This window comes from Triticum dicoccoides, chromosome 4A (genome assembly GCF_002162155.2).
Source record: "Triticum dicoccoides isolate Atlit2015 ecotype Zavitan chromosome 4A, WEW_v2.0, whole genome shotgun sequence".
Taxonomy (NCBI): Eukaryota; Viridiplantae; Streptophyta; class Magnoliopsida; order Poales; family Poaceae; genus Triticum; species Triticum dicoccoides.
The window spans coordinates 307,096,286-307,106,714 of NC_041386.1; the positions used below are offsets into that span (position 1 = coordinate 307,096,286).

At 46.1% G+C, this 10,429-nt stretch overlaps 1 long non-coding RNA gene across 5 annotated transcripts; it reads right to left on the minus strand.

Moving 5' to 3' along the window:
• Positions 1–3,968: 3,968 nt before the first annotated feature.
• On the minus strand, positions 3,969–8,583 carry LOC119285831. 5 transcript variants are annotated; one of them, XR_005139902.1, is made up of 5 exons: positions 8,248–8,583; positions 8,068–8,132; positions 7,802–7,968; positions 4,749–7,381; positions 3,969–4,586 (listed from the first exon to the last, which is right to left on the minus strand). It is a non-coding gene; the product is annotated as an uncharacterized LOC119285831 (long non-coding RNA). The 5 variants fall into 5 exon arrangements; XR_005139901.1 differs by having other exon boundaries at positions 4,749–5,864; positions 7,313–7,381; positions 7,802–8,132; XR_005139904.1 differs by having other exon boundaries at positions 4,749–4,844; positions 5,292–7,381; positions 7,802–8,132.
• Between the last annotated feature and the right edge of the window lie 1,846 nt (positions 8,584–10,429).

The following is a 10,429-nucleotide window of genomic DNA, read 5'->3' on the forward strand; positions in this document are numbered from 1 at the left end:
GTTCTCAGACTTAGTGAAAACTGGAACATGCTGAAACAGATATCAAGTAGGCATGTTTACGAGCTCGATGCACTCACTACAGAGCAAGTCATGACAATCTAAGCATACACCCATCAAGAATACACAAAATTCAAGCTAGAAATGGCAAGAACAATAACATAGCATGCACGGATCAATTACAACATCATCGGCAAAATCGCTAACAAGTAGACAATCTGCCCAGATTCACGAAATGACAAAAGTAGAGCTCGATTGACTCAAGCTAGGTCGCTCCATAATTGAAAACAAAGACATGGATGGATAGAGCACTACAATATTAACAAAACATCCTTACTGATCATCCTCAAAAGAGGCACGGATCACTAGGCAACAACATGAACATATGGCCATATGAGATAAACAGCTCAAGGACTTAGTGGAAATGCTAAGTCCCTGAAATTAGCATTACCAAGTGCCTCACTTTGCAAGCTTGTGCTAGTCACCACACACATCACAAAAATACATGAGTTGCACCTCTGGAAAGATGGCAAAACCCTTAACAAAACATATGTAGAGCTCATGGGCATATCATGCACACAATAATCATGGCAAAAATGACAAATATCTAAATGGAGCAGCAGATCTGACAATTAACTCAAGTAACACTCTTCTAACAGCATTTCGGGCATCAAGATGAACTCAAATGAAAATGATGCAATGAGATGAAATGATGTGCTCTCTGAGACGAACATTTTGATATTCTATATGCCCAAAATGAAGCTACGGATGAGGAATTACGACATGATGAACATGAGCAAATAATCTGCAGACTTAGGAGAAACAAGGTCAACCCTAGGGTTTGGAATCCAGATCTGAGATCCGGGGCACGTTTCCCGAGGTTCGCCGGAGAAGTCGTCGGCGGGCTTGCCCGGGCGGTGGATGGCGGCGGGCGGCGCCCACCGGAGCCGGCGTGGCCGGTGGAGAGGCGGCGGGGCGCGGGCAGTCGCCGGGGCCGGTGTGGCGGCATGGCGAGGCCGGTGCATGGTCGGGGTCGCCGGGCGCCGAGCTCGCCCGCGTGGAGGAGCTTGGCGGCGGCCGGAAATGGCGGCGGTGGCCGGCGCGCTCAGCCGCACGGGAGGAGACAAAGGCGGGCGGCGGCGCGGGTGTATGGGCCGCAGGGGCCCTCCTCGGGCTTCGGCGGGCCGCGGGCACGGCGGGGAAGTGGGGACCGACCAAGGGACACGTGGCGGCCAGTGATTGGCCGGCGGCTGCGGGCAGACGCGTCCGGCGGCGGTGGAGGAGATTTTTTTAGGGTTTGGACAGGGGAGATCCGAATTTTCGAGGAGGGGTCTTTATATAGAGGTAGAGGGAGCTAGGAGAGTCCAAATGAGGTGCGGTTTTCGGCCACGTGATCGTGATCGAACGCTCTAGATGATGAAGAGGGTTTTGATGGGTTTTGGGCCAGCTTGGAGGGGTGTTGGGCTGCAACACACACGAGGCCTTTTCGGTCCCTCGGTTAACCGTTGGAGTATCAAACGAAGTCCAAATGATACGAAACTTGACAGGCGGTCTACCGGTAGTAAACCAAGGCCGCTTGGCAAGTCTCGGTCCAATCCGGAAATGTTTAATCCCCACACACGAAAGAAAGGTAGAATTGACCACCGGAGGAGAACGAAGCGCCGGAATGCAGAACGGACAACGGGGAAAATGCTCAAATGCATGAGATGAACACGTATGCAAATGCAATGCACAAGATGACATGATATGAGATGCATGACAACGACAACAACACACGGAGACAAAAACCCGAACCCGAGGAAATAAAATAACTTAAGGCTGGAAACGGCAAGAGTAGGAATACATATTGGGAAAATCATATCGGGGTGTTACAGCTGGGCTGCAACACAAAAGTGTCTTTTGCGGTTGCCCGATTAATCGTTGGGGCATCAAACGACCTCCAAATGGAACGAAATTTGAAAGGCAGCCTACCGATGATGTTCCAAGGCCACTCGACAAATCTCGGCCTATTCCGAGAATGTTTTTCTCCCGCTCACGAAAAGAGACAAGAGGGGTGCAAAGGTTGCATGTGGGAGTGTCGTATTGCAAAAAGAACAACGAGGGAAATGACCAGATGCATGAGACAAACATGAATGCAAATGAGATGCACATGATGACATGATATGAAATGCATGACATGAACAAAATGCAAATCGAAAGACAAAAACCTAACCACGGAGGGAATATCAAATCACATAACTGAAAATGGCAAGAGTCAGAGTTACAAATATGAAAAGTTACATCCAGGGTGTTACAATTATACTTATGATGTGACTTGCCAGTACATTCAATGTACTGACCTATATGGCTGCAACTTATCATGTTGCAGATATATCTGACGAGGATTAAGATGCGATAGGTTGATGTTCTACACTCAACCTTGCTTGTGGAATTGGACTCATTTACTACTCTACTTCCACAGTATTTGTTTTGTTGGCTCTATGCCCTATTTTTGTAAGTACCAAAAGGGCCCGTGCGTTGCAACGGGAGAAAGAATCATCACATTTGATTTGATTTATGACCCAAAATCAATTATTTCATCCCTTATCATTCAACTTCTAACCATGACCCCCGCTATACAGTTCTAATCTTAGGTTTTCAATATTAAACAAAATCCAACCATGACAAATATGCGCAATGTTAGTTGCGGAAAAATCTGTTGGTACCAAATGCTTCAACATATATTAAAAATAAGTACAGTTTTATGGCTTATACATTTTAGAAAAAAGGACGGGCTAGTAGGACAGGTTAGTTGTTTCAAATAGATCTCTGGAAACTTATGGACCAAAGTAAAGAAATGAATGTAGGAGAAAAGATACACAAATTAGATTATGCTACGTAGACCCTATTTTCATGATACATCACCTTGTTTATCTTGCTGCTTCAGAGTAACTTGCATATATAAGAAGGATATCATAGAGCCAACAGAAATAAGATAACCACTACAGAGTTCAATCGGACTTCTAACATTAGAAAACAATTTGCCCCTTCCTTTCGGTTCGCATTTCTTTACAGTTTTTCTTAACTGTTTGGCATTCTATGACCATTTATACAGTATTTTTCAGATAATTTTGTTGTCCCTGCTACTAAAGTTCAGTTCTAGACGCGGTTAAGCCCATGTACCACCCTTCAACAAAAAAACATATAATGACCCAAAGCAACTGAAGCGAGACCCTTCCCTCAGGTAGTTAAACTGGAAGTGTAGCTCCTGCATCAGGAGTACCAGGGGCAAACAGAGGCCCGTATCCCATAGGTCTGCGGATTAGAGGAAACTTGGAGCATCCATTAAGCAAAATTTCACATATGAAACCCGTCCTGATCTATCCTGATTCTCAGATCCTCTGACTAACAGAGGACACACCATTTGCATTGCACAATTGAATGATCCATTCAATGCATGGTGAATTTGTTTTCAGAATTGGAGAACTCCATCAGCATATTAATGGTGAGTGGTAAAACCTAACCAGTAGTATGTCACATTGGTAGCTAAGTTACAGTAAGTTTTACTTTGTGCCCTTGACCACTTAGTAAGTTTCTTGTATTTTTTCAAGCACGCCAAACATATCATTGCATGCAAAATAGTCAAAGGGACTGGCGCACCTTATACAGCTAATACTCAATGCAGAAGCAATTAGTAATAGTATATCCAGCAAGTAAGAGAACTCTCTTTCTTTTTTGTCTTCAAAATCACAAGGATGTGCTGAATCATTTTCAGGAGCCACCATCTCAGAGCACAAGTAATTATCAATTGCAGCATCCACTACTACCTTGACAACAGTTTCTTAAGATGGGAAGTTAACGAGCTCAGGCCTAATTATCTAAAAGGATGACTGAAACTTTATAACGGTAAGATTGCTGACCATGAGGATTTGTTGTATCATGGTTGATGTTTTCAACTGAAAAATCTTCAGTTGGACATTAAAGATAGATACTTTCTCGCATCAATTTAAATTGCTACTTGCTGCAGCTAGTTTCACGAAGGAAAGAAGATGGCAAAATAATACAAAGTTTCTATCCTATAACCATAAGAAAACTCGGTAGTAAATGAAAGATAGCGACTACAGAAGCTGATCCAAGCTTTCATCCTCACATGTGACTGATCTATGCTAAACCATTTGAGGTGATAGAGTTCGGAGCCGCTGTTGGCTGAAGGTTGATGATATTACTGGACATTCAGTCGTCTGAAGCACATAATCTTCTTTCAACACTTCTCTAAAGGCAAAATCAATACGGCCACATGAACACGAGATAGAAGGTGAGAGAAATTTACAATCAAGATGTAGGCTGGGTCAGGCAGGACTGTGCCCCGCATTGGTAGGTGGCGGCACCAAATTTGGGGCAGGGGAGTGTGCGTCTCCACTCCGTCACGTGATATCCATCGGACATCACCAAACGATCTCCGGGGACAATGAAGCGATGGTGGTTTCTGGCTTTGCCAGTTCAAGAGCCCCCTGTTATCGGTCTCGGGCCACCCTTATTCCTTCACCAGTGTTGTTGGCAGGCCACCAACGAAACTGACTGTTGTAGGAGGTGCAGCCCCAATTCTCAGCCTTCAACACAAAATTGGTCCATCACAAATGCTACCAAAATAAGCCACAAAATTTTTCTGACGCTATAATTCAGAAACTACTAAAACCAAATTCATGTTGTTATTTGGACGCACAAATATTCTGCATCAACTAATGCATGGTGCAGGGAAAACAGGGAATTACCTCTTGGTCCAACCAGGAGCTTCATGATTTACTTTGCCAGTCAATTCCACCGACTACACTGGAGTAGCTCCCTTCCTTGCCGAGTCTATTCCTCTGCTGATGTCCGAGCATAAACAACAGTGAGCCATAATGTAGTACCACGGGAAACAACAACAAGTAAAGCATCATCAGTTCATAGATGCAAGAAAAAAAGATGCTAGCAAGCAACTCTGCTACTCCCCAAACTGTAACCATCAAGTCCCGCGAGATACATCCCCAGCCGCTTATTTGGCTTTCCTCAAAGAAGCTCCCATCTATATTCAACAATCACCGCAGCCAACTTCTTGCGGCGACCATTGTTTTCTAAAGAGTTTGACTGGATAACATCACAATAACACATACATTACACTATTATGTGACAACATTATTAGCATTATACAAATTGATACGCTTGTCCCCAGCCTAACAAAAGTCAAGGATACATGCAACCACAACAAATGTAAACACATGCATATATCTACATTGTCTCTCGAGATAAAGAAATAAAGGGGTAAATCACGTTACATTTATTTAAGTGACCTCAATTGTAGCTCAAACATGTGTTGATTTGCTGCATCAAGGTGACAAATAACTCACATGGTGCGCCCACTTTGTTGTCTCCAATAAATTCAGGACTCCTCCAAGATGTTAAAATAGTAGCATATAAAGAAAATAAAACATCTCCTTACAACTACATAATATATACAAAACAGAGTATATAGTGACTGTTTCTTGAAGCTGAGAGAAAAATAAGCATCTTTCATCAGAATCTTTGGTACATTGTGAGGAAAAAAACAATTGAACTTCTTTTCCAACACGGGATAAGGCAAAGAATGAAAATGAAACAAAAACTTACCATGTAAGAATTCATCATTTCCGTGTCTCGTTTAGAAGGGTAATGACTTAATAGACGAACAAATGCCTTACATTTAAGCAGTTTTTTTTCATGGTTATAATGATGCTTTTCTTCTTAAGTTAAGGTTGGTCTTGTTTGTTAGAAAAATATAAAACTAAAAAGAGCTAGAGAACACAAAGTTACATGCCAAACCATAGAAGAAAACAGCTTGCCGACTCACCTCTAATAGTCAATGGTCTCACCTACATCAGCAACAATCAATTGTGTTGAGTAAATGAAGTTTGTAGATATTAGATTAGGGTGCATCAATTGAAATGCCATGAAAATAACAGTAATAAAGGAAAAACTATTGAGGAAAATAATTATCGGCAGATGATCATGGTCTAACAAATAATAAATGAAATTCTAAAAGCAGCTCCCAGTTGTTTTCTTTGTTAATCTAAATGGTAATTATCTAAACATCACTATAAAGCTACTGCAAAATTCTCTCACCACTTCCTTGCATAGTCATGTCTCCAACATAAGAATCAAAACTTATAATTAAAATATGAGCACTTCAATAAGTTTCTCGAGCTCCTCAAGGTAGCGAACAACCTAGTGTATTAAGCCAAACCATGTTATCATAATATTTTCTTAACTCTAATCATCAAACGTCCATACATTTTCTCACAGCAAAAATTCTCTAGCTCGTCTAGGCAACAATGAACCAAGGCATGCACACCAACTAAAGTACATCCCCTGAAAAGTGCAATTCTAATTGTTTTCCACATTGAAAATCTGGTACATCATGGTCAAAACAACATGAGAAAAAAAAACTGGGGAAATCCCTCATTGATTTTTTCTATTGGCAGAACAAAAACTGCTAGTCCAAATAAAATAAAACAAAGCTCAAAAAAGCGCTAGGCGCTAATTATGCGTTTGGGCACCTACTTGCGCTTTTCTAGCTTAGGCGTGATTAGGCGAAATTAGGCGCAATTAGGCGTTAGTACTGTAACGTGAAGAAATAAGCTAGATGGGCTGGGCTAGCCCACTAAACCATAGGCCCATCTTCATATCCTCCTACTAAAAGCTCTCGTCTGCTGCAGTCGATAGGAAATTTAGGTTTCCTCCTCACGCCGCCTCCCCCCCTCGTCCTTTCTGTCTTGTTGCACGAGGCTGACTCCCTCCCTCTTCCTCTGTCCCTTGTCGGAGAAGCTTGATCCCTCGCCGGAGAAGCTCAATCCCTCGCCGGAGAAGCTCGATTTGTCGTCGGGGCAGTTGAATCCCTCGTCGGCGAGGATGAATCCTCGCAGGGGAGGTCGAATCCTCGCCGGGGAGACTGATTTCTCACCTCAGAAAGCTGATTCCTCGCCGGAGAGGCTGATTTCTCGCCGGAGGACCTCGCCGGCCGCTTTTTTGAGCGCCTAGGGCCAAAGCGAGGCGCTATGCCAACGCCCAGCGCTTAAGCGCGCCTAGGCGAGCGCCTAATAGCGCCTTCTTGAACAGTGAAATAAAATAAGCCTCTAACATTGACATGTTGTTCTGAAGTATCATCAAACCTATTGATAATTAATTGTATATAGAAAAGAACTAAAACCAACAAATGCACTTGGCTAATTGAAAATCAAGCACACTGAAGTTGTAATTGCAGGTAGAGGACGAAGCAATTAAAAAGTAGTTAGCAAATGTTGGATATTCCAAACTCTCATACCTACGTGTTGATGTCGTTTAGTATGTGTCATACGCCGAGTTAGCAAGTCCTGATCTATGTAATCTGCATCTGTAAGTACAATAAAAAATTATCGTTATCAAGGTTATGGCCTGAGGCAAACAATTGAACTATTGATCTAGTAGCTATCTCATATGTGAGAGTTTCGTCTTGGCCAAACTGTGATCAGCCTGTAGTAGCTTGGTGTACGGCAAATCGTCTACTCAAGCGACGATCCGATCAAAGGAAGCCATGCACAACTAACTGAGATTTTTTACACACCTTATAATTTATATAGCAGGCTGCTAGCCTAAATAAAATAAGGCTTTACCATATTGACATATTGTTCTAAACTTCACCTAACCTATTAACTATTGCCAACAAAGAGATTTAGCTAATTGAAATGTAAGCACATTGAGCTTGCAATTGCAGGTAGTGCATAAAGCAATTAGGAAGTAGCTAGGGAATATTGGATATTCCGAACTCCCATACCTACGTGTTGATCTTTTTTCTGAGTCCCAAGTCATAGTATTTATCATCCACCGAGTTGGCAATTTCTAATGTATGTAATCTGCATCTATAAAGTTTTGCCTGCACATCGGACATACATGCCTTTGCCCAAGCATCAGGGAAAGGTGTGCGTGTTGTCATCATTGAATCTGCGGACAACCAAAAAGTTAAGATCAATCTCCATGCCCAACATAATCCGCAAAAATCAAGTGACTATTTCCCCTCTCGATCTCCTTGCTCTACTCAACCATGGTAGCCGACAAAGCCAGAACAGGGAAGCTTGTGTGGGCTGGAGGCTGTCCGCCAGGAGGGCCTGCACGGGAGCCGGCAAGCATTTGTAGCAGGCCGTGAGCCGCATTGGACAGGATGGGAGAGGAAAGGGGTGTGGAGCAATGAGCAGCGCCCCGAGGGAGTGGAGATAGAGGTACCAGGGAGAGGCGTCGGCATCCTTGCGCACAGAAGCGCTAGGCGGTGACGGAGATCCTGCAGGAGGCGCCAAGGTGGCGAGGTGAGTCTCCGGCGGGGTCGCGTAGAATCAGGGCATCCACCGGCGGGCGGCGTGCTCCAAGGAGCTGTCGGCCGAGGCTCCGTCTTGGATATCGAACGGCGGCGAGGGGCTACGACGACGACTGGGGATGGGAGAGGGTGGAGAGGGTTGCTGGGAGCGGAGGGATGGGGCGCGGCGGCGGAGGGAACCCTAGCGCCGGGTGGCCGGGATGGTTCGTGTTCTCGTGGGGATAGAGAGACGGGTGTATGTAGAATTGTTTTTGTTTCACTTAAGAGATGAAACATCATGGAGTGCGGGTTGATTTTAAAAAGAGTGAGGGGCCTTTGTGTAAAAACGCCGCGCCGGTAAACCCGGGGACTCAATTCGTGCTTCACTATTAGGGAGAGATAAATGTATTACTCCTGGACTATCGATGTAATAAAGAGATGTGTGTTATTTCTGTTATTTCATCCAGTACTGTGTGTGCTAGCAAGTCGATCCAGGGACTAGCACGGTAAGCACAGAGACTTCGAGTCTTACCGGGTCAGGTAGCTATAGCAGGACAATATGCAACGCTCAGGGGCGCGGGATAGCAATGGGTGCTCACCATGGACAGAGGCCGGATCTGGAGTTAGGACGATGAGGAGCTGGAGCAAGCTGGGACTGGGGCTGCTTGAGGGGAGGCACCCTAGCGAGGCAGTGGCCTAGGTCACGGGAGGCACCATCAACGATCAGGACGAGCGAGCCACTGATGCTCGTTACCAACAGAGGCAACAACAGGCCATGGCGATGCAGAAGACAGACAAGGTCGGCCGACGGGGTCCTGGACGATGATGTGGGGATCTGAGGGCGAGGCAGGAGATGGCATCTTGGTGCGCTTCCGACGATGGGCAACACGGGGCGCGGGTCTCCAAGGCGCCAGCCACTCACACTGAAGTAGAGGGAGGGCGCTGCTGGAGACGAACATGGGCCGCGCCTACAGGGGAAGCAGGGTTCGATGCAGGCCGGCTTGGTGGTCGATCTGCAGTAGGGAAGCAGAGGGCAAGGTCGTGCTCGTTCCCGAGCAGAATGTGGAGTGGGGTGTCGGCGCGGCTCAAAGTAGGAGTTCGGCGGCGAGGTGTGGGCGAGGAAGACAAGGCGGCACAGGGCGGCCGAGGATCTGGTCGGCGGCGGGTCGAGGAAGCTCCGTGCGGCGGCGGTTCCCTGCTGCGGGAAGTCATAGAGAGAGAGATGTGAGGGAGGGAGAGAGAAAAGAGGCTAGCGAGAAGAGAGGCAGGGTGTGGGGACGACCTGGTGATGCCTGCTTCAATGAGCTCAGTCGCAGAGGCGATGGGCGTCTAGTAGGTCCGGCAAGGTGAGGTGGTCGTGGACGAGGAGGAGGCTGCAGCCTCGGACGCTCGCGGGCACAGGGGCGCGCGAAGCAGGTGGCTGGAGGTCTTGGGCATGCTCGGGGACTCCTTCCTCGAGCCGCTGCCTGGGCACGGGCGGCCACGAGGGTCAAGCACAGGGAAGCACGGAGGCGGTGGTGATTGGTGTGTGGTTATGAGTGCAGGCGAAGAGGATTTTAGGAGAGAGGTGGCGGCGCGACGAGATTGGGTGGAGGAGGAAAACGAGGAGAAGGGGGATCCCGAGGTGGATGGAGACCGGGTGGCCGCGACGATGGGGACAAACCTCCTAGAAATTAGGTTTGGCTTGATTTTGTAGGTGCTGGTCTTATATAGGGAGATAGGACTAGGTTTGGATTCTCCGATCATCATCGGACGGTCCAAGATAAATAGGTTAGGTAGTCCAAATAAGAAACCAAAGATGTTTTAGGGATGTTTGGAGATGATTTAGACCCACCGGTCATGACTGCCCAGTTCTGGTTTGGGACAATTTTCGGACGCACGCGAGGGGTTGGACGAAAGGCCATGGAGATAAGGGATTTGATGGGCTCAAAGAAGAGAGCGATCCAGTTGATCTGAGAGGAGGTCAAAAGAGACAAGGAAGAAGCGTCAACTATGAGCGGATGCAAGTTTTTAGAAAACATGCGGATGCAATGCGCATGATGCGATGATGAATGCAAGATGAAGGCAACAAACAAATGAAACACATGGCAATAATGAAAATAAATGGACGGCATC